The 27,359-nt window shown below is 34.5% G+C and overlaps 1 protein-coding gene and 1 long non-coding RNA gene across 2 annotated transcripts in view; both read right to left on the bottom strand.

The window, feature by feature from the left end:
- Positions 1–27,359, bottom strand: part of LOC142231262 (otoferlin-like) — a 239,237-nt gene that overhangs the window by 198,207 nt on the left and 13,671 nt on the right. The window lies entirely within an intron of this gene.
- On the bottom strand, positions 21,833–23,200 carry LOC142229046 (uncharacterized). Its single transcript, XR_012720313.1, has 3 exons — positions 23,098–23,200; positions 22,947–23,036; positions 21,833–22,018 (listed from the first exon to the last, which is right to left on the bottom strand). It is a non-coding gene; the product is annotated as an uncharacterized LOC142229046 (long non-coding RNA).

Here is a 27,359-nt window from a genome sequence, read left to right on the forward strand (position 1 = left end):
ATGGGTTACATGTTAATATATGATATTCTCCCAAGTAGATCAGTTCAACCAGCATATTTTTCGAAATTGACGAAATTTAACAATTCTATAATTCAGATTATTTGATTTATAAGAACCATATTTGTAAAGTTCTAGAGGAATATTAAACATCTCTCGATGAAATAACGCCTTTCATATGATTTTACAACTAAATTCTATATATATTACCCGCATTACTCGAATGAACACGAGGAGTAAAATCCAAAAATTTTACTTCTAGTTTCGTGCAAATCGGGAGACCTATGTATATGAGGATTATTTCAAACCCATATTGATATAAACATATCACTTTAGGAGCCAAACATGCCTCTAGATTTCGAATTCGGCTAAACCTACACATGAACCGATACACACTATATTCGGTATTCCTATTTGTGGACCTAAAATAGAACTTCAGACTAATTGAATACAAATTGGGGTGCCTAAATGTTAAAATAGGAAAATCGGTTTACATACCGACTATACAAAAACAAAAACCGATTCACACCATGTTCGGTACAAACATATAGTTATTCTGATTGGTAAAAAATGTTTTGCATACTTTACCCCTTTCCCCCATAAATTGAAAATTTTTATTCGATTGGAAAATCCAGTGCAGCCTATACCGAAAAAATAAATTCTTTTCTAGGAAGACTAAACTAAATTGTATTCCACATTTTAAGATTTCCTGTTGTACTCTTTAACTGCAGTTCACTAAATTATACCTTTTGATAGATGAAAAAATTAAGTAATAGTAAATTGTACTTTCATTGTTCCTATAGAAAATTTTGTCAAAATTTTATTTTTATATAAAATTTTGTCAATATTTTATTTCTATAGAAAATTTTGTTAAAATTTTATTTCTATAGAAAATTTTTTCAAAAATTTTAGTTTTACAGAAGATTTTTTCAAAATTTTATTTCTATAGAAAATTTTGTAAAAATTTTATTTCCATAGAAAATTTTGTTAAAATTTTATTTCTATAGAAAATGTTGACAAATTATTTCTATAGAAAATTTTGTCAAAATTTTATTTTTATAGAAAGTTTTGAAAAATTTTATTTCTATAGAAAATTTTATCAAAATTTCATTTGTATAGAAAATATTGTAATTTTTTTCTATGGAAAATGTTGTCAAAATTTTATTTCTATAGAAAACTTGGTAACATATTATTTCTATAGAAAATTGTGTCAAAATCTTATTTCCATATAAAATTTTATTTGTATAGAAAATGTTGCCATAGTTTTATTTATATAGACAATTTTGACAACATCATTTCTACAGAAAATTTTGTCCAAATTTTATTTTAATAGAAAATTTTGACAAAATTTTGAATAAAGTTTATTTCAAAAGAAAATTTTGTCAAAATTTTATTTCTGTAGAAAAGTTTAATTTTTATAGAAAATTTTGACAAAATTATTTCTATAGACAATTTAGTCAACATTTTATTTCTATAAAAAATGTTGTCGAAATATTATTTCTGCTAAATTTCTATAGAAAATTTTGTCAAATTTTATATCTATAGAATTTTTTATGAAAATTTTATTTCAAAAAAAAATTGTCAAAACTTTACTTCTATAGAAAATTTTGACAAAGTTTTTTCTATAGAAATTTTGTCATAGTTTTATTTCTATAGAAATTTTGTCAAAATATTATTTCTATAGACAATTTTGTTAAAATTTTATTTCTAGTGACAATTTTGTCAAAACTTTATTTCTATCGAAAATTTTTTCAAAATTTTATTTCTATGGACAATTTTATAAAAATGTTATTTCTATAGACAATTTTCTTAATTAATTTTTTTGAAAAGATTTGTAGAAAATATTGTTAAAATATTATTTCTATAGACAATTTGTTAAAATTTTATTTGTATAGACAATTTTGTTAAAATTTTATTTCTATAGACAATTTTCTCAAAATTTAATTTTTATAGCAAAATTTGTCAAAATTTTATTTCTATAGACAATTTTGTTAAAATTTTATTTCTATAGAAAATTTTGACAAATGTTCAGTTTTATAGCAAATTTTGTCAAAATTTTATTTCTATAGAAAATTTTGTCAAAATTTTACTTCTATAGAAAATGGTGTCAAAATTTTATTTCCATAGAAAATTTGTCAAAATTTTATTTCTATAGAAAATTTTGTTAAAATTTTATTATAGAAAATTTTGTCAAAATTATTAGCTTTATAGTAAATTTTGTCAAAATTTTATATCTATAGAGCCACCGTGGTGCAATGGTTAGCATGGAATCGGGCAGCACTCACACGGATGAAAAAGACTGTTTTTCATATGTTTGGCTATAAACATTATATGTTTGGAACACAAATTTTTAAACACAATATTTCTGAGTGCAAGCATATAATGTTCATAAACTAGCATAACATGTTTGGGACATATATGTTAATATGTTAGAACATATTATGTTTGGGACATAAAATGTTTGTAAATATAATATGCTTGGATGCAAACATATATTAATTTAGAATTAGCCTATAAACATATATGTGTTTAGTAGCTTGGAGCGCTATTTAACAGGGAGCGATATTGAATTAAGTTGGTGGTTGTTGCTTGTTATTACAAAATTAACATTTTATTTTCCCTTGGGCAATTGATCAGCTACTTCTTTGATCCTTACAAACTGTGTGGTCCGCTGTTCGAATCCCCGTCCGGCAAAAGGTAAAATTGAAATAAAAAAAATCATAAAATTGAATAATTTCTTCTACAATGTTTGTATTACAGAAAAAGGTGCTAAGAACTAAAAAATCTCGTGGAAGTGAGAAAGATGTGAGGGAATATACAATTAGGCAGAAACAAAATTTTGAGCATTCAGGTCGCACCTATATTACCTGTTTATTTTCATAATTCATTATGATTGTAAATATATAAATAAATAAATAAAATTTTGAGCACAATATTGCTTGGGAGAATTTTTTTTAAGCATATAATATTTTTGGGTGCAAAATGCTTCCAAACATATTATATGTTCACATAATAACATATTGTTTTTTGGAAGACAACATTATTGAATTTGGATGCAAAAATACAAAATGTTTGGAACTTAGACTACCCAAACATATATTGTTTAGACCAATATGCTTTCAAACATATTATATATTGGTAGAGATCAAACATATAAATGTTTGGGCAATACCCAAAAATGTATATGCTTGAAGCAAAATATGTTTGGGAGTATATGTTACAGAAGCGATTTTTTGTGAGGGTGCAGTGATAAGAGAGAAGTTCACCAATGTGGTATCACAATGGACTGAACAGTATAAGTGAGCCTGATACATCGGGCTGCCACCTAACCTAACCTATGCCTATAGAAAATTTCGTCAAAATTTTATTTCTATAGACAATTTTGTCAAAATTCCATTTTTATGGAAAATTTTGTCAAAATTTTATTTCTATAGAAAATTGTGTCAAATTTTCATTTTTATAGAAAATTTTGTCAAAATTGTATGTCTATAGAAATTTTTTTTTTCAAAATTTTATATCTATAGACAATTTTGTCAAAATTTTATTTCTGTAGACAATTTTGTCAATATTTTATTTAAGAACCTCTTTGCAAACATCAAGAATTCTACAAATGTACCAAACAGTAAAAAATCTACCATTTTTGGTAAAATTCTACCAATTGCGGCAACAGTGGTCTATTTCGCACTGGGGCTAGTCTACGTTGCAGATAGTAGCATATTGAAACAGTTCTTGAAGGCGGACATTGCGTGATCGTCTTTAAGTTTCCCATGATCATAGCTAAGACTAAGAGGCGGACATCAATCTATCGCTTGTGGGAAGACTATTTCTCCGGAATAACTTACTCACCCAAACTCATTTCATTCCAATTACAAATAAATACGAGTATATTGTAAACAAATTTAATTTAATACCAACACTGGATAAACGGATTCCGTTACAAAAACCTAAACCGCATAGTGAAAACATACGCATTTCCAGTTAATCCGAAAACCGGTTTTTGAGTACCAGTTAACCGGTTTTCTTTATTTCAATGAAATTTCTACCTATTTTGCCATATGTTGTCTCCGAAATTTGTGCAAAGACATACTTAAGAAGTTAAACAGCTGATCTTACAGCAGGGTTTCACTAATTTGCACCAAAGAAGTAAAACTGGAAAGAAGTTAATCCGAAAACCGGTTTTTGAGTACCCGTTAACCGGTTTTCTTTATTTCAATGAAATTTCTATCTATTTTGTCATATGTTGTCTCCGAAATTTGTGCAAAGACATACTTAAGAAGTAAAACTGGAAGGAAGAACGAGTTTGTTCAGAGAACATTTCATAAAATGTAAACAAATACCCTTAATTGTAAATTTTTTCCCTTTACAGTAAGATAACTCATTTTCACAAATTTTTGTTTTTCAGTTTAAAATGGATTACCGGATTTTGGAAAAATAAAATATCTAAAACCTAAAACCTAAAAATGTTGATTTTCGGATAAACCCGATTTAAAAAAGAAGCCGGTTATTTTGACTCCCTAACCCTAGCGATATCTGTCCTTCAGCCTATTTTGTGATGTTTGAGTATTTTTCTTATTTATTTTCACATGTACTACGTTCTGCTTAATTTGTTTTGATGCGGTCTTATTATATATTTGTATTTGCTTTAGTATCCTTAACATCTTCTACATCAACAACTATAAGAAGCACTGTAACATATATGTGAATGATTGATTTTTCATTGATAGCTAACGTCAACAATCACATTCTGAAGGACGTAAAAGAACATCTAGTTTCTGCACAAGAATGGATTTATCAATACTTATACACACATTGGAAAATTTATTATATTATTTACACACACTCACAAAACTACATATTTTATGACTTTTTCGTTGTGTGAAGAACTTTAGTTTTTATTTGTGGTAATTTGAAGCAAGAAAGTAATATCTTGAATTTGTGTTGGGAACTTTAAATAAAATGAATATTTCCATATGGTATGTAGTTTGAAATAAAAAAATTACAAAAATATTGCAATAATATTTTGTGTATTGAGTATGCAAAACTGCCTAAAATAATAATGGAGGCGCTAATTAAAAGTGCAGAATTTTTTCAAATGTTTTTCTCTTATTCCAAAAAAGAAATTGTAGCAGATTGATCAACAAAAATCGACTCTATTTTTAGCTTCTTCATAAGAACAAAATTGCTGATCATCGGAATCATGCGTCAACGATCAGAAAAGGTGGTAATCAAAAGTACCAATGTCTGGGCTATACCACGGATGGGTAGGACTTCCTATTTGAACGTTTCCAAATAAGATATCACGCGCTAAAAAAAGTATTTAGACTAATGATTTTTGTATTGATTCCGACCCAAAGAAGCTGAGAATTTCACTGAAGATACCTATAAGAAAAACATTTTATATCAGAGAAATGTAATTCTGATTTTAAACAAAATTTGCATTCGTATGTTAGGATCGTGAAGAGTTGAGAAATCTTACTATTTTTATTGAAAATAGTTCCGAAGTTACGCGCAGAGAGAGATATGATCATCTCCTAGAGCAAAACGTTATTTTTGGATGGGAAACATGGAACATTTTTGCCGCAAAAATGTTGTTGTTGAAATCGATACATAATGTCAAAGAGAATAACATAGCTGCGACAAGCATGTTACACAAACAAATTTTTTTTTCTGATTCAATTATGAAATTAATTGATCCAATTAATTTTTAAATTGAAATGTCTTCAATCACGAAAATGATAGTATCAATCACAGTTTTAATTGGACATTAAAAAATACATGATTACAAATTTTATTGATTACATGAGCAAATTTTAATAAATTATTTAATTGATCCAATTGAAAATTTAATTGATGTTGATTACAAAACTCAATTAATTATACCCATTTTTGTGATCAAAGTCTAGGTCGCAATTTAAGTCCAATCGCCTTCAAATTTGGCACATGTTCCTAATTTGGGTCAGAATAGAACCCTATTGATTTTGGGAGAAATCGGTTCAGATTTAGATGTAGCTCCCATATATATCTTTCGCCCGATATTGACTAAAATGGTTCTAAAAGCCAGAGTTTTGGCCCAATTTGGTTGAAATTTTGCACAGGGAGTAGATTTAGCATTGTAGCTATGCGTGTCAAATTTGGTTGAAATCTCCAGCCAGAGTTTTATGCCGATTTGCTTGAAATTTTGTACAAACGTAAAACTTAGTCGTATAGTCAAGTGTGCAAAATTTGATTGAAATCGGTTCAGATTTAGATATAGCTCCCATATATATCTTTCGCCCGATATGGACTTATATGGCCCCAGAAGCCAGATTTTTGGCCGAATTTGGTTGCAATATTTCACTAGGAATACAATTAGTAGTATAGCCAAGTGTGCAAAATTTGGTTGAAATCGATTCAGATTTAGATATAGCTCCATATATATCTTTCGCCCGATATGCACTTATATGGACCCAGAAGCCGGAGTTTTGTCCCGACTAGCTTGAAATTTTGCACAAGGAGTACAATTGATAGTATAGTCATGTGTGCCAAATTTGAATGAAATCGGTTCAGATTTAGATATAGCTTCCATATATATTTTTCGCCCGATATGGACTTATATGGCCCCAGAAGCCAGAGTTTTATCCCGATTAGCTTGAAATTTTGCACAATGAGTACAATTGCTAGTATAGTCATGTGTGCCAAATTTGATTGAAATCGGTTCAGATTTAGATTTAGATTTAGCTCCCATATATATGTTTTTCCGATTTCGACAAAAATGGTCAACATACCAACATTTTCCTTGTAAAATCGCCACTGCTTATCGAAAAGTTGTAAAAATGAATCTAATTTTCCTAAACTTCTAATACATATATATCGAGCGATAAATCATAAATAAACTTTTGCGAAGTTTCCTTAAAATTGCTTCAGATTTAAATGTTTCCCATATTTTTTTTACTAACATTGTGTTCCACCCTAGTGCATTAGCCGACTTAAATTTTGAGTCTATAGATTTTGTAGAAGTCTATCAAATTCTGTCCAGATCGAGTGATAGTAAAATGTATGTATTTGGGACAAACCTTTATATATAGCACCCAACGGATGTGATATGGTATCGAAAATTTAGATCTACAAAGTGGGGCAGGGTATAATATAGTCGGCCCGCCCGACTTTAGACTTTCCTTACTTGTTTTTTTTTTTTTCATTAAAAACTTAACATTTCTTATTATGTCCTTAACTGACTAACCCCCATTTTCATGAAGCTCCGTTAGTGGTCCGCTGTCATCTTGCCTATATATTCCATATGCCAGTTAGGAATTTAACTGACAACAATTTTTCAGTTAAAGTTAACCCGAGAGAAGATATTTGAAATTTATTTTCTGTTAACTGGCAGTTAAAGCCTATCGGAGCTACAGGAGAATGGCTGTTAGTGTTTTTAGTTTGACTAAAAAAGAGATTGTTTGAACTAAATTTTTAGTTAAAAATTAAAAAAATTGTCATCATTTTTTAATTGACTTAGTCTTTCGAGTTTGAATAAAAAGTTAATTGTATCAATTAATTTATGAAGTGAAAATTTTTCAACTTCAATCAACTTTTTAATTGGAAATATTACGGTGATATGTTTTTTTCTCATTAAAAAATGATCCAATTAATTTTTAATTGAAATGTCTTCAATAACAGAAATAATAGTATCCAGCACTAAAGTCAATTAAAAAATTAATTGATACAATTAATTTTTGTTTCAATTAAACATTTTTTTGAACCAAATACATTTTTATACCCTGCGCCACACTGTGGAACAGGGTATTATAAGTTAGTGCATACGTTTGTAACACCCAGAAGGAGACGAGATAGACACATGGTGTCTTTGGCAAAAATGCTCAGGGTGGGACCCTGAGTCGATATAACCATGTCCGTCTGTCTGTGAACACATTTTTGTGATCAAAGTCTAGGTCGAAATTTAAGTCCACTCGCCTTCAAATTTGGCACATGTTCCTAATTTGGGTCAGAATAGAACCCTATTGATTTTGGAAGAAATCGGTTCAGATTTAGATATAGCTCCCATATATATCTTTCGCCCGATATGGCCTTCTATGGCCCCAGAAGCCAGATTTTTGGCCGAATTTGGTTGAAATTTTGCACTAGGAGTACTATTAGTAGTATAGTCAAGTGTGCAAAATTTGATTGAAATCGGTTCAGATTTAGATATAGCTCCCATATATATCTCTCGCCCGATATGGACTAATATGGTCCTAAAAGCCAGAGTTTTGGCCCAATTTGATTGAAATTTTGCACAGAGAGTAGATTTAGCATTGTAGCCATGTGTGCCAAATTTGATTGAAATCGTTTCAGATTTATATATAGCTCCCACATATAGCTTTCGCCCGATTTACACTCATATGACCACAGAGGCCAATTTTTAACTCCGATTTAGTTTAAATTTTGCACAGGGAGTACAATTAGCATTGTAGCTATGCGTGCCAAATTTGGTTGAAATCGGTTCAGATGTAGATATAGCTCCCATATATATGTTTTTCTGATTTCGACAAAAAAGGGTCAAAATACCAACATTTTCCTTGTAAAATCGCCACTGCTTAGTCGAAAAGTTGTAAAAATGACTCTAGTTTTCCTAAATTTGTGAAAACACCTATTATATGCACGTCCCTACCGAGTGATATGCAACTCTGTTGATGGATAGGAGGAGAAGAAAGATGAAGTAAAGTCAGTCGACGGTGATTAGCGAAACTGAAAACACTTTAAATATTTTGTCTTAATTTCTTTGAGCCAATAATCAATTAATTAATCAATAAATGAATTATTTTACTTTGTGCTATTAAATTTAATGACACTGTTTTATTTTCCGTCGATTCACAGTTCAGAAGTGAGATTGAATTCGCGTACATAATGAAATTAAAGTTGTAATGTGCGGTTGTGAGTTTTTGTTTTGTATGGAAAACGACGAATGAATTGACAGAGTTATGATCGTCGCGTGAACGTGTGTGTGCTTTCATAACTTTACGAAGCCAACCAAATGTATTGGCATGGTTGTGTGTGTTAAAGTCACAGCACTTCTATGAATGAACGTAGGCAGAAGCGAGAATAAGAACGTAATTAAGGACGGCAAAACGTGAATTAAGTGTCTGCATCGGTCATTATGATCATGTCATAGTTTCGGTGAGACAAACGAATAGACAACGAGCAAATGTATTGGTGTGTGTATGTGCGTGAGACATACAAAAATACGGGCGAGAAATTTTGAATTTTTAACGTATACGAATTGTAACGAGTAGAAAATTGGTAAAATTTTATGTGTGTTTACGAACGGTGTAGAAAAAAACAGACGGTAGCGGCTAAATGATTATTTCGAATTTACGTACAACGAGTTTAAGAGAGAGACTACGACGACTTGGTTTGCCTACGACGGGAGATAGGCAAGAGTTAATAAAACGGCTGATGCAAGTTTTGGACAAGAAGGAGGTTGTTGCTGTTGGTAAAAACAAAGTGAATTTGGAGGACGAAATTATTTCGGAGGACGAGTTTGTGGATGCAAACGGACTGGACGTGATGAATGAAAACGAAATTAAGGGCGTAAACGAGGCTAGCGTCATGCAGCAACAAATAGATGACCTACGTAACATGATGCAGGGGATGATGGCGTTGTTGCAAAGTGGCAACAGCAACGCGAATAATACACCGGTGGATGTTGGTGGTATTGAGGTGGCTGCAGAAAATACAACGAGACAGTCAAATCCAACTAACGACGGTATGATGATGCGAAGTTATAACGTTAAGGATATTGCTGACACCATTCCAGAATATGACCCATCAAAAGATTCATTGTTTTCTGTTGAGCAATTTATTGATCGGGTTAATAAATCGATTCACGCATATCGATGGGACGATAAAGGCGTTCATCTAGCAGTGTATGGTAAGCTGAAAGGTGCATCAAAATTGTGGTTGGATGCTTCATCTGACATTTATGTCTCATGGGCGGATTTTTCAAGCGCTTTGATGGCAGAATTTGGTTCCCAACTCGACGCAGCGGACATCCACTACAAAATGAGCAGTGCTGTGAGACAACAAGCTGAACGGGTAACCGATTATTGTTTCCGAATGAGTGCGCTAGGAAGACGGTATAATTTAGACGAAGCATCTGTGGTCAAATATACGCGAGAAGGATTAAAATATCGTGAATTGCAAATCGCTATTGCCGCAATGCGTTTTAATTCTATGAAGGAAATGCGGGAGACTCTCGAGTCTTATTTAAGCAATTTAAAGAATTTTAACAGTGATCGCCAGATACGTAAGGACATTCCTACCAATAAGATTGAAACGGGCGCGAAGAAGACAGTTGAAAAATCGAATCAAATCGTGTGTTATAATTGTGGAATTACCGGTCATATTTCGAGTAAGTGTACAGAGCCGCAGAAACGATCACGTTGCAAAGACTGTAATAAGGTACACCCGCGAAACGAGCCTCAAGATTGTGGAAAAACAATAAAGCTAGCCACGAGAGTCGAATCGGGTGATAAAGACGCAAAGACAGTGCTGATAAATGGAGGAAAATATACTGCATTTCTCGATACCGGTAGTGAAATAAGCATGGTACGTCGTTCTAAGGCTGGACAAATTGGCGCTTCGAAGAAATGCTCGATGCGGATAAACGGAATATGTGGTGGCACCGGTGAATTGAATGAAAAAATTACTGTTTGTATGAGAATGGATGAAATAGACCTGGAAATTGACTTATACGTGATATCAGATAGTGAATTAACTACGGATATTTTACTCGGAAGTGACATTTTTGTAAACAATGACATTCGTGCGGTACTTCGCGGTCGATCAGTGAAATTTGAGGAGGCAAAAGTCCAAATGGTTAAGAGAATTGACGAGGCTCAAATACGTTGCGGTACCGACGATGTTGAAACACGAATGAGATTAATGGAAATTCTAAATAAATTTAGTGATGTGTTTTCTAATAACGTAAACGAAATCGGACAGACAAATGTATTGGAGATGAGAATTGAGTTGACAGCAGGTGAAGCGATCACGCAGAAACCGTATCGTATTCCGGAACCTAAACGGGAAATAGTGTCGGGTATGGTCAAGGATCTCCTGGAAAGTGGTATAATATCAGAATCGCATTCCGAATATGCTAGTCCGATAGTGCTTGTAAAGAAAAAAGACGGTAGTGACAGACTCTGTGTCGATTACAGACGTCTAAATCGGTTTACAGTTAAGGAGAACTTTCCAACTCCAAATATCGAAGAACGACTTCAAGAGGTTTTGAAATACAAACTTTTTAGTGTACTCGATTTGAATAGTGGTTACTATCAGATACCGATAGAGTCTGACAGTCGAAAGTATACGGCATTTATTACTCCGGATGGACTATACGAATTTAACTGCATGCCTTTCGGGTTGAAGAACGCCCCGGCAGTTTTTCAACGCCTCATGGCTCGCGTAAAGAGTGAGACACGACCCGGAGATATGTACCATTACATGGACGATATAGTCGTAGCCAGTGAGACAACGAGCGAGATGTTCGAGAAACTTGAGCGTGTTTTTGAAGTTTTAAGGAAATTAAATTTGACGCTTAATTTGAGGAAATGTGACTTTCTCAAGGCGACAGTTCAGTATTTAGGCCACGAGCTACACAGCGAAGGCGTAAGTCCCGGTGAGGTGAAGACAAAATCCATTGCCGAATTTAGTGTTCCGTCGAATATTACTGATGTGCGAAGATTTTTGGGTCTTTGTGGCTATTTTCGAAAATTTGTGCCTGCATTTGCCATCATATCCGAACCGTTGCGTAAATTGTTGCGAAAAGAGGCTAAATTCCAGTGGCAAGAAGATCAACAGATGGCTTTCGAGGAATTAAAACAACGTTTGATTTCACATCCTGTAATCGTGCCATATCGAGTTGACGCAGAACATGAATTACACACTGATGCGAGTGCTGTAGGTCTGGCCAGTGTACTGCTACAGAGAGAAGGAGATGATCTTAAGCCGATAGCCTATTATAGCCGTGCTACAACTTCAGCCGAACAAGTTTTCCATAGCTATGAACTTGAGACGTTGGCTGTGGTTGAGAGCCTAGAGAGATTCAAGTATTATATCTACGGTAAACAAATTAAAGTGATAACCGATTGTAACGCCATCACCACAGTTATGCAGAAACGTGAGCTTATCCCTCGAATAGCGCGATGGTGGTTGAAGGTTCAAGATTTTGAAATCACGTTGGAACATCGAAAAGGAATTCAAATGGATCACGTCGACGCTCTGAGTCGAGCACCAACTAATACATGTCAAGAACCGGATACGGCTACAATGCGTATTATGAAAACCGAAATCGATGATAATGATTGGTTGTACGCTATGCAAATGCAAGACCCCGATTTACAGAAAATCGTCGAAAGAATCAACATGGGTGATAACGAAGTCAAGAAGGATTATGCCGTAGAACATCAGCGACTATTTCGTAAGTCATCAGGTCAGTTATTGTGGGTAGTTCCTAAATCACTTCGTTAGAAGCTGGTCCAAAATCATCACGATTGTGTAGGCCATATTGGTGTGGACAAAACAATTGAGCGGTTGCAGAAGAATTTTTGGTTTGCTCGTATGCGTAATTTCGTTAAATCGTATGTAAAATCTTGTATTGAGTGCGCATACAATAAGCGACCAGGCGGTAAACAAGAGGGTGAGTACCATTTTGGCGAATGCGAACCTATACCATTTCACACGATACATTTGGACCATTTGGGTCCGTTTCCCAAGAGCGTTAGGAGAAATGAGCATATTTTGGTTTTAATCGACTCTTTTACTAAATATGTCATCATACGACCTGTCAAGAATACGGCTACGAAACACGTACTTGAGATTTTGAAAGATGTTAGCAGTTATTTTGGCGTACCTACTCGTATTATCTCAGATCGAGGTACGGCTTTTACGTCTAAGGATTTTGAGTCGTATTGCCACGATAATGACATTACTCATATCTTAAATGCAGTCAGAACGCCCAGGGCCAACGCGCAAGTCGAGCGTGCTAATCGCACTATTCTGGATATGTTATTGCCGACGTCAAACGAAGATAAACGATGGGATGAACATCTAAGAAATATTCAATGGTCTATGAATTCGAATAAAAATCAAACAACGATGAAATCACCCAATGAATTATTGTTTGGATATACCCCTCGTGATATTTTGAAGAATAAAATTGTCTTAGCTCTACACAACGAAACGTCAATTGATGACGAGCAATTGCAAAAGATACGGGAAGAGGCTTCCGCTAATATACAACAAAGACGGGCATATGCAAAACAACGGTACGACGCTGATCATAAAACGCCAACAAGCTACAAAACTGGTGACCTGGTCCTTGTAGAGAATGAACCTGGAAGTACAGGCTCATCAAGAAAACTCGAACCACGCTTTAAGGGACCATTTCAAATAACGAAGGTTTTAGCTAACGATCGCTACGTAATCGAGGATCTACCAAATTCAAACCGTAAACGCCGACATTACTGTTCGGTATATTCTTCCGATAAAATGAAGCCTTGGTGTTGTTTGCCACCGTTTGAAGAGGATGATGACGAAACATCTGGCGAGGCCGCCTAGATCGTCAGGAAAGGCCGAATGTGAAAACACCTATTATATGCACGTCCCTACCGAGTGATATGCAACTCTGTTGATGGATAGGAGGAGAAGAAAGATGAAGTAAAGTCAGTCGACGGTGATTAGCGAAACTGAAAACACTTTAAATATTTTGTCTTAATTTCTTTGAGCCAATAATCAATTAATTAATCAATAAATGAATTATTTTACTTTGTGCTATTAAATTTAATGACACTGTTTTATTTTCCGTCGATTCACAAATTTATAATACGGATATACCGAGCGATAAATCATAAATAAACTTTTACGAAGTTTCCTTAAAATTGCTTCAGATTTAAATATTTTCCCATATTTTTTTACTAACATTGTGTTCCACCCTAGTGCATTAGCCGACTTAAATTTTGAGTCTATACATTTTGTAGAAGTCTATCAAATTCTGTCCAGATCGAGTGATATTAAAATATATATATTTGGGACAAACCTTTATATTAGCCCCCAATACATTTGACGGATGTGATATGGTATCGAAAATTTAGATCTACAAAGTGGTGCAGCGTATAATATAGCCGGCCCCGCCCGACTTTAGACTTTCCTTTCTTGTTGAATATTTAAAAATCAATTAAAATTATAATTGCAAAAATTTTGGTGTTTGCCGTCCAAAAATAACATTTTACTCTACAAAGTGATAATATGCCTTCTCTGGATGTACTAGGAAAATATAAAAATAACATGTAACTTTTGATATTTCCATGAATGTGAAAAAATATCTACTCATAATACCCCATTTCAACAGAGTAATCCTAGATCAAAAATAGATTGTGATTAAATTTTGAGATATGTCTCTCTTCTATAAATAGAATAAAATATCCCAAAGCAAAATACTACTCATGGATTTGATGATAACTTTTGCAATAATAGTTACAAATGTTATTTGAATTAATTTAATATAACGATAGAAATAAAATTTCCCAAAATTTCACAATGAAATGAAAATACTGAAAATACAAAATTGAGATATTATTAGATTTTTATGACGATAATATAATTTAGGAAATACATATTTTTTAAACACACCATACCAAAGGGTTTGAAGAGTTTCAGGGGAAATAGAAAATTTTATCAAAGTTTTTGAAAAATACTTTAATCATCTGTTCCCAGTGGCTGCTTAACATATTTTTATACTACAAGGATTTTGTAACCATTTAGAAAACTTTCAAGTTTAAATTTCTCCTCCCAGTTTTGTCAATGTCATAAAGAAACTTTCTCGTTGTGTGCACCAATGGTTTTGAGTCAAGAAAGATTTATCCCAGTAGGTCTAGGATCATCAACTCAAATGTACAACATCGTAAAGTACAAATATATGGAGAAAGTATGTTTGGCAAGGAAATATATGTGATTGGGTTTCCAAAGACATGAAAGAACATTTTTATAAACTTAGAGAAAGATGGGAATCCATTCGTTGTATTTGTAAGTGCACAAAACTACGTAATTTTATGGATTTGATTTAATGTACATATGTCTGATATTCGAATGTGAAACAAGAGTTGAAGTTCTATGAAATAAATAAACTTTTTTAACATTATGTTTAGTTGATAAATATGCAAAATATGACAAAGTGAATTAAATTTTTTGATTAGGTTTTTTTTTTTTTAATGAATAGAATGAAAAATTAAAAAAAAATACAATTAAATGAGTACACTCAAATAAGAGATTTCTTTTTTAAGAACGAAATTTTAGACAAACGAAAATTCCGTAAAAACTATTCTTTAAAACCAAATAAAACAGATAAGTAAAGTCTAAAGTCGGGCGGAGCCGACTATATTATACCCTTCACCACTATGTAGACAAACATTTGTATTACCATCTCAACTATTTAAAATTTGCTGGGAGCTATATAAAAGTTTGCATTTCCAGATACAAATACTTTTAATGAAAACAATTTTTTGTACTTCTACAAAAACTCTAGAATTAAAATTTAGATCGGCTAACGCCCTGGGATGAAACACAATGTTATGAAGCGAGAGAAATTTTAATGCAATTGTACAAAAGAGATTTGTGATTTTTCAGGCGATACATATGTATTCGAGATATAGGACAATTAGAGTAATATTTACAATTTTTGCTACTCAGCAGTGGGGATTTTACAAGGATATTGGTTAGATCTCGCCAAGATAAAGGGTGATACGGTCAAAATTTGGTCAAAATAAACTTGACGTATTTCTTTCAATTTTGCATTTAAAAAACCTGAACACCCCTCATTTTGAAGAATGTTGCTCCCATTTTGATTTTGGAATTCACTCTTCCGTTGTCAAAATGCCGTCCAAGCAAGAAGAGCAGCGTATCAAAATTTTGCTCGCGCATCGCGAAAATCCGAGCTACTCACACGCAAAGCTGGCAAAATCGCTAAAAGTTGCCAAATCAACCGTTACAAATGTAACTAAAGTGTTTGGGGAACGTTTGTCGACAGCCAGGAAGTCTGGATCGGGGGGAAATCGTAAACCGGAAGCCGCTGAGACGACAAAGAGAGTTGCCGGTAGTTTCAAGCGAAACCCTAACCTCTCTCTCCGAGATGCCGCAAATAAGCTGGGTGTATTGTCTACAACCGTGCATCGAGCCAAAAAACGAGCCGGACTATCGACTTACAAGAAGGTAGTGACTCCAAATCGCGATGATAAACAAAATACGACGGCCAAAGCGCGATCCCGGAGGCTGTACATGACGATGCTGACGAAGTTTGACTGCGTGGTAATGGACGACGAAACCTACGTCAAAGCCGACTACAAGCAGCTTCCGGGACAGGAGTTTTATACGGCAAAAGGAAGGGGAAAGGTAGCAGATATTTTCAAGCACATAAAACTGTCAAAGTTCGCAAAGAAATATCTGGTTTGCCAAGCCATCTGTACCTGTGGCTTGAAAAGCAGCATTTTCATAGCTTCCGGGACTGTCAACCAAGAAATTTACGTGAAAGAGTGTTTGAATAAACGTCTGTTGCCTTTCCTGAAGAAAAACACGGTTGTTCCGTACTGTTTTGGCCGGATTTGGCATCTTGCCATTACGGTAAAAAGGCCATGGAGTGGTACGCCGCCAACAACGTGCAGGTGGTTCCCAAGGACAAGAACCCTCCCAACACGCCAGAGCTCCGCCCAATTGAGAAATACTGGGCTATTGTCAAGCGGAACCTAAAGAAGACCAAAAAAACTGCTAAGGACGAGCAGCAGTTCAAGGCAAACTGGCTTTCTGCGGCGAAGAAGGTGGACAAGATGGCTGTACAAAATCTGATGGCAGGTGTCAAGCGTGAGGCCCGGTAATTCGGATTTGGAAAAGCGAAAGCCTAACTGAATATTTTTCCTGAATTTTATACTAATTGAACTTGAAAAAGAAATTTAATTTGATATAAAAAAAAAACGATTTCACCGATTTACACGCGTTTTCCCTTGACCAGAATTTGACCGTATCACCCTTTAGTCCTTCATATTAGGGTTTTGTTTTTCAGTGTATAAATGGAATGGCTTATATAACCCTAATGACTAACTTTTTGTTATTCCGTTTGTAACACATCGAAATATTGCTCTAAGACCCCATAAAGTATATATATTCTGGGTCGTGGTGAAATTCTGAGTCGATCTAAGCATGTCCGTCCGTCCGTCTGTAGAAATCACGCTAACTTCCGAACAAAACAAGCTATCGACTTGAAACTTGGCACAAGTTGTTGCTATTGATGTAGGTCGGATGGTATTGCAACTGGGCCATATCGGTCCACTTTTACGTATAGCCCCCATATAAACGGACCCCCAAATTTGGCTTGCCGATCCTCAAAGAGAAGAAAATTTCATCCGATCCGGCTGAAATTTGATACATGATGTTGGTATATGGTCTCTAACAACCGTGCAAAAAGTGGTCCATATCGGTCCATACTTATATATAGCCCCCATATAAGCCGGTCCCCCGATTTGACTTTCGGAGCCTCTAAGAGAAGCAAATTTCATCCGATCTGGCTGAAATTTGCTACATGGTGTTAATATATGGTCTCTAACAACCATGCACAAATTGGTCCATATCGGTCCATAATTATATATAGCCCCCATATAAACCGATCCCCCGATTGGGCTTGCGGAGCCTCTAAGAGAAGCAAATTTCATCCGATCCGACTGAAATTTGGTACATGGTGTTGATATATGGTCTCTAACAACCATGCAAAAGTTGGTCCATATCGGTCTTTAGTTATATATAGCCCTCAGATAAATCGATCCCCAATCACACAAAAATTGGTCCATATGAAGTTCATAATTGTATATAGCCCACATATAAGCGACCCCCATATTTCAATTCTGGCTCTCTACGTACCGTGCAAAAGTCCATATCGATTCGTAATTATTTGTAGACTTACCTACACAAAACTTTTTTGTCTAATATATTCCACGTATGGACTAACTCACAATTTAGAAAACGATGTTAAGAAGTTTTAAGATACCACAACCCAAGTAATTCGATTGTGGATGACAGTCTTTCGTAGAAGTTTCTACGCAATCCGTGGTGGAGGGTACATAAGATTCGGCCTGGCCGAACTTACGGCCGTATATACTTGTTATAAATTCAAAATTTTTGGATTCAAAATTTCACCTTGACCAAAAATACAGGCACTTTATATGATATAGGACCACTAATTCAATACGTTACCAAGGGAATGATAATATACAAAAGAAAAATCTAATTTTGAATCCCTATTGTAAGCACATCCATTTATAAATTGTTAATTTCTTTGTTCTCTCCCCTATTTGCGTATGAACAAATTACTTGAATAAGTGAGTGGCACGCGTTGCTATTCCCATATCTGGTTAGCAAAACAATAGAGGCACAACTGGAATGTCCTACTCTTACCCAATTGAATGTAATTTAGGAATATTTTGTCTGCAAACTGGATGGGTGTCATGGTATAATTGGATGTGAGAATATATGAACAGAAGCAGAAATTCCCCAGGAGTGTTGTCAGCGTGATTAACTTTTTCAGAAAATTTTCACAATTCGAATACGAAAAATGAAATTTCTGTGTGTGCGAATGTCTTAACCATACAACCAGACGTGTTATAATAAATAGGGAAGAAAAGTTATGCTCATGGAAGCCTTATTCATCACTTGGTCAATAGCATCCTTGGTGGATGAATGAATGATAATAATAACAATGAGAATAATAGAAATGTTTAAGAATTTTAATTTAACCAAAACCAAGTGGCAAAAGAAATGTTATCATCTGCACAGATAGAAATACAAACCACTGATGGTGGACATGCCCAAGTAATTTTCGAAATAATTGGGAAAATTTTGTGTGCTCCACCACTGTGAAAATTGGACCTTGGGATTTTTTGAATCATAATCAAGGAAAATTCTTTTAAAAAGAGATCATGCCAGAGAATACCAACCATCAAGCACAAATAGCTAAAATTCTTTTGCAAGTTAACATTTAATAATGAAAACATTTCCTTCGCCACTTTGTGAGATGAATCTTAAATTTTCATATCATATTAGAACTTTTCTAAGGGCAAAGAAAAGTTTTTGTTATGAAAGGAATTTCATTACCACTTAACCAAGTCTATATGAATCTAGCAGATTTGTGAAAACTTTATTTTTAATCAAAGCAGTAAATCGATTTTTTCTAATAATAGCAATACTAATAATAATTCTGAAAAATGTTTTTCTTTTGTCCTCCCCCCTAGGTGGGGGGTAAAAACTTTGTTTGCTTATTTTTAGCACTCCATATAATTCGATTTGATGATAATCGCGTTTAACCAATTTCTTCTTTGAAGATTCAGTCAAATGAGACATTCAATTTCATAGATTACAGATGAAATCCATTTCAGTCACTTAAGATATAAAGTGATGAAAATGGATTTTAGCAAATTTGTTGAATGGAAAATACATTTTGTTCAAATCAAATCAATAAAACATGGTTAAATCTGAATTCATGATTGAAGTTAGCATAAATGTATTTCAAATATTAAGAAGAACACCAAGCACTTCAATTGTTGGAACAATGTCAAAGAAATCATATATCTGGCATGGAAGGCAAAAACTGAGTTATCAAATAAATAATCAAGGGCTAGATTCGAGCGTGCACTTTTTATAACATAGTCCATTTTAACCAGGGATCCGGAGCGGTCCATTTTTTTCGCTCCGCTCCGCTCCCGCTCCGGAGAAAAAAAAACCGCTCCGATCCTCGCTCCGCTCCGAGAAAAAAAAAATCGCTCCGCTCCACGCTCCGCTCCGCTCCTCTTCGAGAAAATTATAGTACAAACATTGTATTATTTGTTCAATTGAGTTTTATTTTATTTAGAAAAATCGGGCGGTACATATATGGGAGCTATAGCTAAATCTGAACCGATTTCGATGATTTTTTGCACATATAGTTAGTGCTATAGAAGATTACATTTCGCCAACTTTGATTAAGATCGGTTGATAAATAAGGGTTTTATGACCTAATTTGACAAAATCGGGCGATACATATATATGGGACCTATATCTAAATCTGAACCGATTTCGATGAAATTTTCAGACTTAAAGGGTGATACAGAAGATTATTTTGTGCTAAATTTGACGACGATCGGTTAGTAAAAAAAGTGCAACGTGACCCCATTTGTCGAAATCGGGCAATACATATATATGGGAGCTATATCAAAATTTGATCCGATTTCTTCCAAATTCAATAACGTTCGTCCTTGTGCCCAAAAAAACTCCCTGTACCAAATTTCATCAAAATCGGTTAATAATTGCGACCGAAATCCTGTGAACAACAAATACATGGACAGACGGACGGATGGACGGACGGACGCCAAGCGCTAGATCGACTCAGGAGGTGATTCTGAGTCGATCGGTATATATTTTATGGGGTGTAAAATCAATATTTCTTGTAGGCACATTTTTTGGCAGATCAAACTTGTTATACCCTAACCACTATGTGGTTTAGGGTATAATGACTTTAAAACAATGTGTTGAAATATTTTATTAATTTTGAAGATTTTTTCAGAAATATTAAATCCATTTTGACTTCATTAAAGGAAGCATTCTAGGAAGCATATGTTAATTTTTCATTTTTTTTAGATTTTTTTCGCCAGTTGTCATCAAAATCCTTTAAAAACGAGTAAACGAATTATTTTTTTTCCATATTAAGACTCGACTTCCAGTAGAAATTATGCTATGTTTCAAGTAAAAAGCGTCTTTAAAATAAAGTGTCTTTTTTTTAACGATTTTTTGCTTTGTAGGCAAGATGCAAAAAGGAAACAAATTTAAAGACAATTTTATTAATTTTAAAGAATTTTTCTTAATTATTAAAGTCACGTTGACCTTACCTCAAAAATTTTATCTTTCATGTTATGATACACATTTTTAAGTAAAATCACTTAATTATAAGGACATTGCAACTTCATTCAAAAGTTTATTGCCTTTTGGACAAGAAAACAAGTATATACAGCACTAAGTTCGGCCGGGCCGAACCTTAAATACCCACCACCATGAACCAAATATTAGGGTTTCCTTTGAAATTTTAGGAGGGCTTGAGGACTTGAGGACACTTCCCGAAGATAAATTTAAAGATTTCACCTATGAGGACTATATCAGATTCTGCATTTATAAGAACCATTTTTGTTTGAGTTTTAGAGGAATCATTAACATCTCTTGTAAGTGTGCAAGAAAATTATAAAATAACGTCTTGATTTTAAATCTTAAATATGTAGAAGTAAAATCTGGAAATTTTACATTGAGTTTCAAGCAATTCAAGTGAAGTCGGTCTATATGGAGGCATTACCAAATGGACCGAGCCTAAAATACCAGAATATTTACAATTTCAGGCAAATCAGATAAAAATTACGGTTTCTAGAAACCCAAGGAGTTAAATCGGGAGATCGTTCTTATGGGGGCTATACTAAAACATTGACCGCTACTCACCGTTTTCGGCACACCTCTTTATGACCCGAAAATACCTCTAGATTTCCAATTTCAGGCAAATAGGATAAAAACTTCGGATTCTACACAGACAATACAGATTGGTTGTGACAACCGAATTTATTGCCAACCTCCTTTTGGCAGTTGTAGCAACTATCAGTTGGCAGTTGTGTCACCCGACTGATTCGGTCGACACAACTAATGCCTAATGTGATATTGGTTGGGTCTGCCGACGACATTGGTTGTAGCTACCTTCATCATTCGGTTGTGTTGCCCAACCTTAATAATACTCATGGCCAAATTAAAAACCAATTCCTTCCCAATTAAATATATTTTATTTTATTTAAAAATATGAAATGAAAATAAATCTTAATTCATTGTATTTCATATCAAATTATGAAAATTACAATTTATAATTTTTAGCGATTAAGTTGGTTGTAAATCAGCTCGTATATCCTTCGCCATGAATTTGCGCATCATCCTATGTTGCAAAAAAATTTTACTACAAACAAAATAAAAATTGATTAGTAAATTAATTAATATATGTTCGTATCGAAAACAACTAAATACGCAGAAAGATTAAACCGATATGAACTTTTGCGCGTTAATTAGAGAGCTAGAATTAAAATATGGGGTTTGTTTTATATGGGGGCTATATAACTATAGACCGATATGTACCAGTCTTTGTATGGTTGATAGCGGCTATATACTGGCACAATGTACTAAATTTCAAACGAGTCGAATGAATTATGGGGCTCCGGAGGTCAAATATGTGGATCGGTTTCTATGGAGGCTATATATAATTATAGACCGATATGGACCAATTTTTCATGGTTGTTAAAGACGATATACTAACACCACGTACCAAAGTTCAATAGCATCGGATGAATTTTGCTCTTCCAAGAGACTCCCGAGTCAAATCTGGCGATCGGTTTATATGGTGACTAAATATAATTACGGACCGATATCGACCTAACACCACGTACCAAATTTCAACCGAATCGGATGAATGTTGCTTCTCTAAGAGGATCCGAGAGCCAAATCTGGGGGGTCGGTTTATATGTAGACAATATGCATTTGCAATACCATCCGAACTAACAACTACTTGTGTCAAGTTTGAAGTCGATAGCTGTTTTCGTTCGGAAGTTAACGTGATTTCAATAGACGGACGGACATGGCTAGATCGACACAGAATTTCAGCACGACTAAGAATATATACTTTATTGAGTTTTAGAGCCATATCTCGATATACTCCACCCCATCATATGGTGGAGGGTATAATACCCAACTCAATGGAGGACACATAAGAAATTTACTTGAAGACTCATCTCGTAACATATTGCATGAACATCTGCACCTGTTTAGCTGACATGTACGTAAAATTGTGAAAATCGTTACTATTGAGATTATAGCAGATTACAAGTATTTACTTTTTGCCGACGTCGCCAGCTATCGAGAGAGTTTATATTTGCTTTAGCACGGAATTAAGTTGTCAACCACTCTGGCCAGTATTTTACTAACTAAAAGACAAAAGTTTTGATTAATTGATCAAATCACAGACTGGATGCTAGGGTTAAATACCTGTTGGAACTGTGAAGATTGGTACATTAAAGTGGTGTCTCGGAGCACTCCTTGACCATTGTGGAAGGGCATTTCTCTTTCTCATCCGATCTATTACATTCCGAGTTCTCCAGGTAACAAATTATGTTTTGAAGATTAAAAATTAAAAAAATACGTCTTCCTTAGACATGAAATTAATATTTTAATAGAAATGACATTTGTACAATAATTCAAATGGCATTCGGTTGTGAAAGGTATCCGTAAGTTGTGATAACAAAGTGACAGTTACGACAACTAATTACGGCAGGTTGTGTCATCCGAATACGGGCAAAATTTTTTAAAGTAGAGACATTTGGCTCCTACAACTGTCTGTCTTCTATCACAAACGTAAATCCATTGAAATAATCGAAGCATTGTAGTAGAGACCCACGTATGATTGCAAATATAATACATAGATTGGGGCAATTGATATTTAATTATAAATGTAGAATTTTCATTACTTCAACCGATTTCCAACCAATCTCTTCTCTGTGTGTAGAAGCCCAAGAAGTAAAATCGGGAGATCGGTCTATATGGGGGCTATACCAAAACATGGACCGATACTCACCATTTTTGGCACACCTCTTTACGGTCATAAAATACCTCCAGATTTCAAATTTCAGGCAAATTGGATAAAAAATACGATTTCTATAAGCCCAAGACCCCAAATCGGGAGGTCGGTTTATATGAGGACTATATCAAAACCTGGACCGATATAACCCATCTTCGAACTTGACCTGCCTGCAGACAAAAGACGAGGTTGTGCAAAAATTCAGCACGATTGCTTCATTATTGAAGACAGTAGCGTGATTACAACAGACAGACAGACAGACGGACATCGTTATATCGTCTTAGAATTTCTCCCTGATCAGGAATATATATACTTTATATAGTCGGAAATCGATATTGCGATGTGTTACAAACGGAATGACAAACTTATTATACCCCCGTCACCATTCTATGGTGATGGGTATAAAAAACTTTATTTTAGAGAAATGCGTCTTCCATGTTAAGCAAAATTTGCATTCTTATTCTAAGGACATGGAATCTTTGACTTCACGACAATATTTTTTTCAGTGTAGAAAACTAAAAGATTAAATATAAATAAGATCGTTTAATTTCATTTATTTGACGTTCATTACAAACATCTTTGTAGTAATACGGGATGAAATTGATCGAAAGTACTGTTGTTACTTTTACAACACATACTAGATATATATTTTGACATTTGCCGTTTTTGAAAACAATTACTAAAAAAACACGTTGTGTTTTCCCCAATGTACGTACGTACAAAAATACGTATCGTACATTTTAAACGTTTACTCACACTACGCTAAGTACTAGCTAAATTTGAAATTACCTACACAGTGTAATTTCAAAGTTACACATTTCATTCAAGTAATATTTTATTCGGAGCGGAGCGGTTTTTCATTTGGAAACCGCTCCGCTCCGGATTTTAGAAATGCCGCTCCCGCTCCGGCAAAAAAAGGGCTTGCTCCGCTCCGCTCCACGCTCCGCTCCGCTCCACGCTCCGCTCCGGATCCCTGATTTTAACTCTTCAGAATTTTAAGTTTCAAGTCAAAAGCTTGTTTCTTTCGGAACAGACAGACACACAGATTTCATCATCAATATCTCCAGGACCGAGAATATGCATACACCCATAGAAAAAAACATAAACAGCGTGCTCTTTTCAAAATGATCTGTTCATAAAAGTAAACATTCCGTTTTGATGTTTCGTGAACGCTTTCATTTCATTTTGTTACCGTCCGTTCACGATTTTGGAACATAATTTTTCCTAGTAGTTTAGAAATCAGAGATAAAAACAAGTATATACGGCCGTAAGTTCGACCAGGCCGAATCTGATGTACCCTCCACCATGGATTGCATAGAAACTTGTACTAAAGACTGTCATCCACAATCGATGACGGTAACACTTGCCGATGGCAAGGTATCTTAAAACATCTTAACACCGTCTTCTCAATTGTAAGTTAGTCAATACGGGGTATATATTAAACAAAACAAGTAAGGAAAGTCTAAAGTCGGGCGGGGCCGACTATATTATACCCTGCACCACTTTGTAGATCTAAATTTTCAATACCATGTCACATCCGTCAAATGTGTTGGGGGCTATATATAAAGGTTTGTCCCAAATACATACATTTAAATATCACTCGATCTGGACAGAATTTGATAGACTTCTACAAAATCTATAGACTCAAGATTTAAGTCGGCTAATGCACTAGGGTGGAACACAATGTTAGTAAAAAAATATGGGAAACGTTTAAATCTGAAGCAATTTTAAGGAAACTTCGAAAATGTTTATTTATGGTTTATCGCTCGATATATATGTATTAGAGTTTAGGAAAATTAGAGTCATTTTTACAACTTTTCGACTAAGCAGTGGCGATTTTACAAGGAAAATGTTGGTATTTTGACCATTTTTGTCGAAATCAGAAAAACATATATATGGGAACTATATCTAAATCTGAACAGATTTCAACCAAATTTGGCACGCATAGCAACAATGCTAATTCTGCTCCCTGTGCAAAATTTCAACTAAATCGGAGTTAAAAATTGGCCTCTGTGGTCATATGAGTGTAAATCGGGCGAAAGCTATATATGGGAGATATATCTAAATTTGAACCGATTTCAACCAAATTTGGCGCGCATAGCTACAATGCTAATTCTACTCCCCGTGCAAAATTTCAACTAAATCGGAGCAAAAAATTGGCCTCTGTGGTCATATGAGTGTAAATCGGGCGAAAGCTATATATGGGAGATATATCTAAATCTGAACCGATTTCAACCAAATTTGGCACACATAGCTACAATGCCAATTCTACTCCCTGTGCAAAATTTCAACCAAATTGGGGTAAAACTCTGACTTCTGGGACCGTATTAGTCCATATCGGGCGAAAGATATATGTGGGAGCTATATCTAAATCTAAACCGATTTCAATAAAATTGGGCACACTTGACTATAGTACTAATTGTTCTTCTTGTGCAAAATTTTAAGCAAATTAGGGTAAAACTCTGGCTTCTGGGACCATATAAGTCCACATCGGGCGAAATATATATATATATATATATGGGAGCTATATCTAAATCTGAACCGATTTCTTCCAAAATCAATAGGGATCTATTCTGAGCCAAAACACATACTTGTGCCAAATTTGAAGTCGATTGGACTTAAACGGCGACCTAGACTTTGATTACAAAAATGTGTTCACGGACAGACGGACAGACGGACATGGCTATATCGACTCATGAGCCCTCCCTGAGCATTTTTGCCAAAGACAACATATGTCTATCTCGTCTCCTTCTGGGTGTTGCAAACATATGCACTAACTTATAATACCCTGTTCCACAGTGTGGAGCAGGGTATAAAAAGCCGATTATATATAATTCAGTTTGACAAAATTTTCTATAGCAATAAAATTTTGACAAAATTTTCTGTAGCAGTAAAATGTTGACAAAATTTACTATAGCAATAAAATTTTGACAAAATTTTCTATAGAAATACAATTTTGACAAAATTTTGTATAGTAATAAAATTTTGACAAAATTTTCTAAAGTAATAAAATTTTGATAAAATTTTCTATAGTAATAAAATTTAGACAAAATTTTCTATAGAAATAAAATTTTGGAAGATTATTTTTGGTGGTCGGCTATATATAACTATAGACCGATATGGACCAATTTTGGCGTGGTTGTTAGCGGCCATATACTAGCGCAATGTACCAAATTTCACCACGTATCAAATTTCAACCGGGTCGGATGAATTTTGATCCCCCAATAGTTCCGGATAGACCATATACTAACACCACGTACCAAATTTCAACCCGATCGGATGAATTGTGCTCTTCCTAGGGGCTTCGGAAGTCAAATCTGGGGATCGGTTAATATGGGAGCTACATATAATTATAGGGAGCCCCCGTGGTGCAATGGTTAGCATGCCTGCCTTGCATACACAGGGTCGTGGGTCCGATTCCTGCTTCGACCGAACACCAAAAAGTTTTTCAGCGGTGGATTATCCCACCTCAGTAATGCTGGTGACATTTCTGAAGGTTTCAAAGCTTCTCTACGTGGTTTCACTGGAATGTGGATCGCCGTTCGGACTCGGCTATACTATAGTATTCTATAGTTGGCCCCATCTGACCTTAGCTTTTATTATCGAACATATACTCCATATGGACTGACATGCAATTTAGAAGACAATGTTAAAAAGGTTTAATATACCATGT

The sequence above is a fragment of the Haematobia irritans genome, chromosome 3 (assembly GCF_050003625.1).
Source record: "Haematobia irritans isolate KBUSLIRL chromosome 3, ASM5000362v1, whole genome shotgun sequence".
NCBI classification, from domain to species: Eukaryota; Metazoa; Arthropoda; class Insecta; order Diptera; family Muscidae; genus Haematobia; species Haematobia irritans.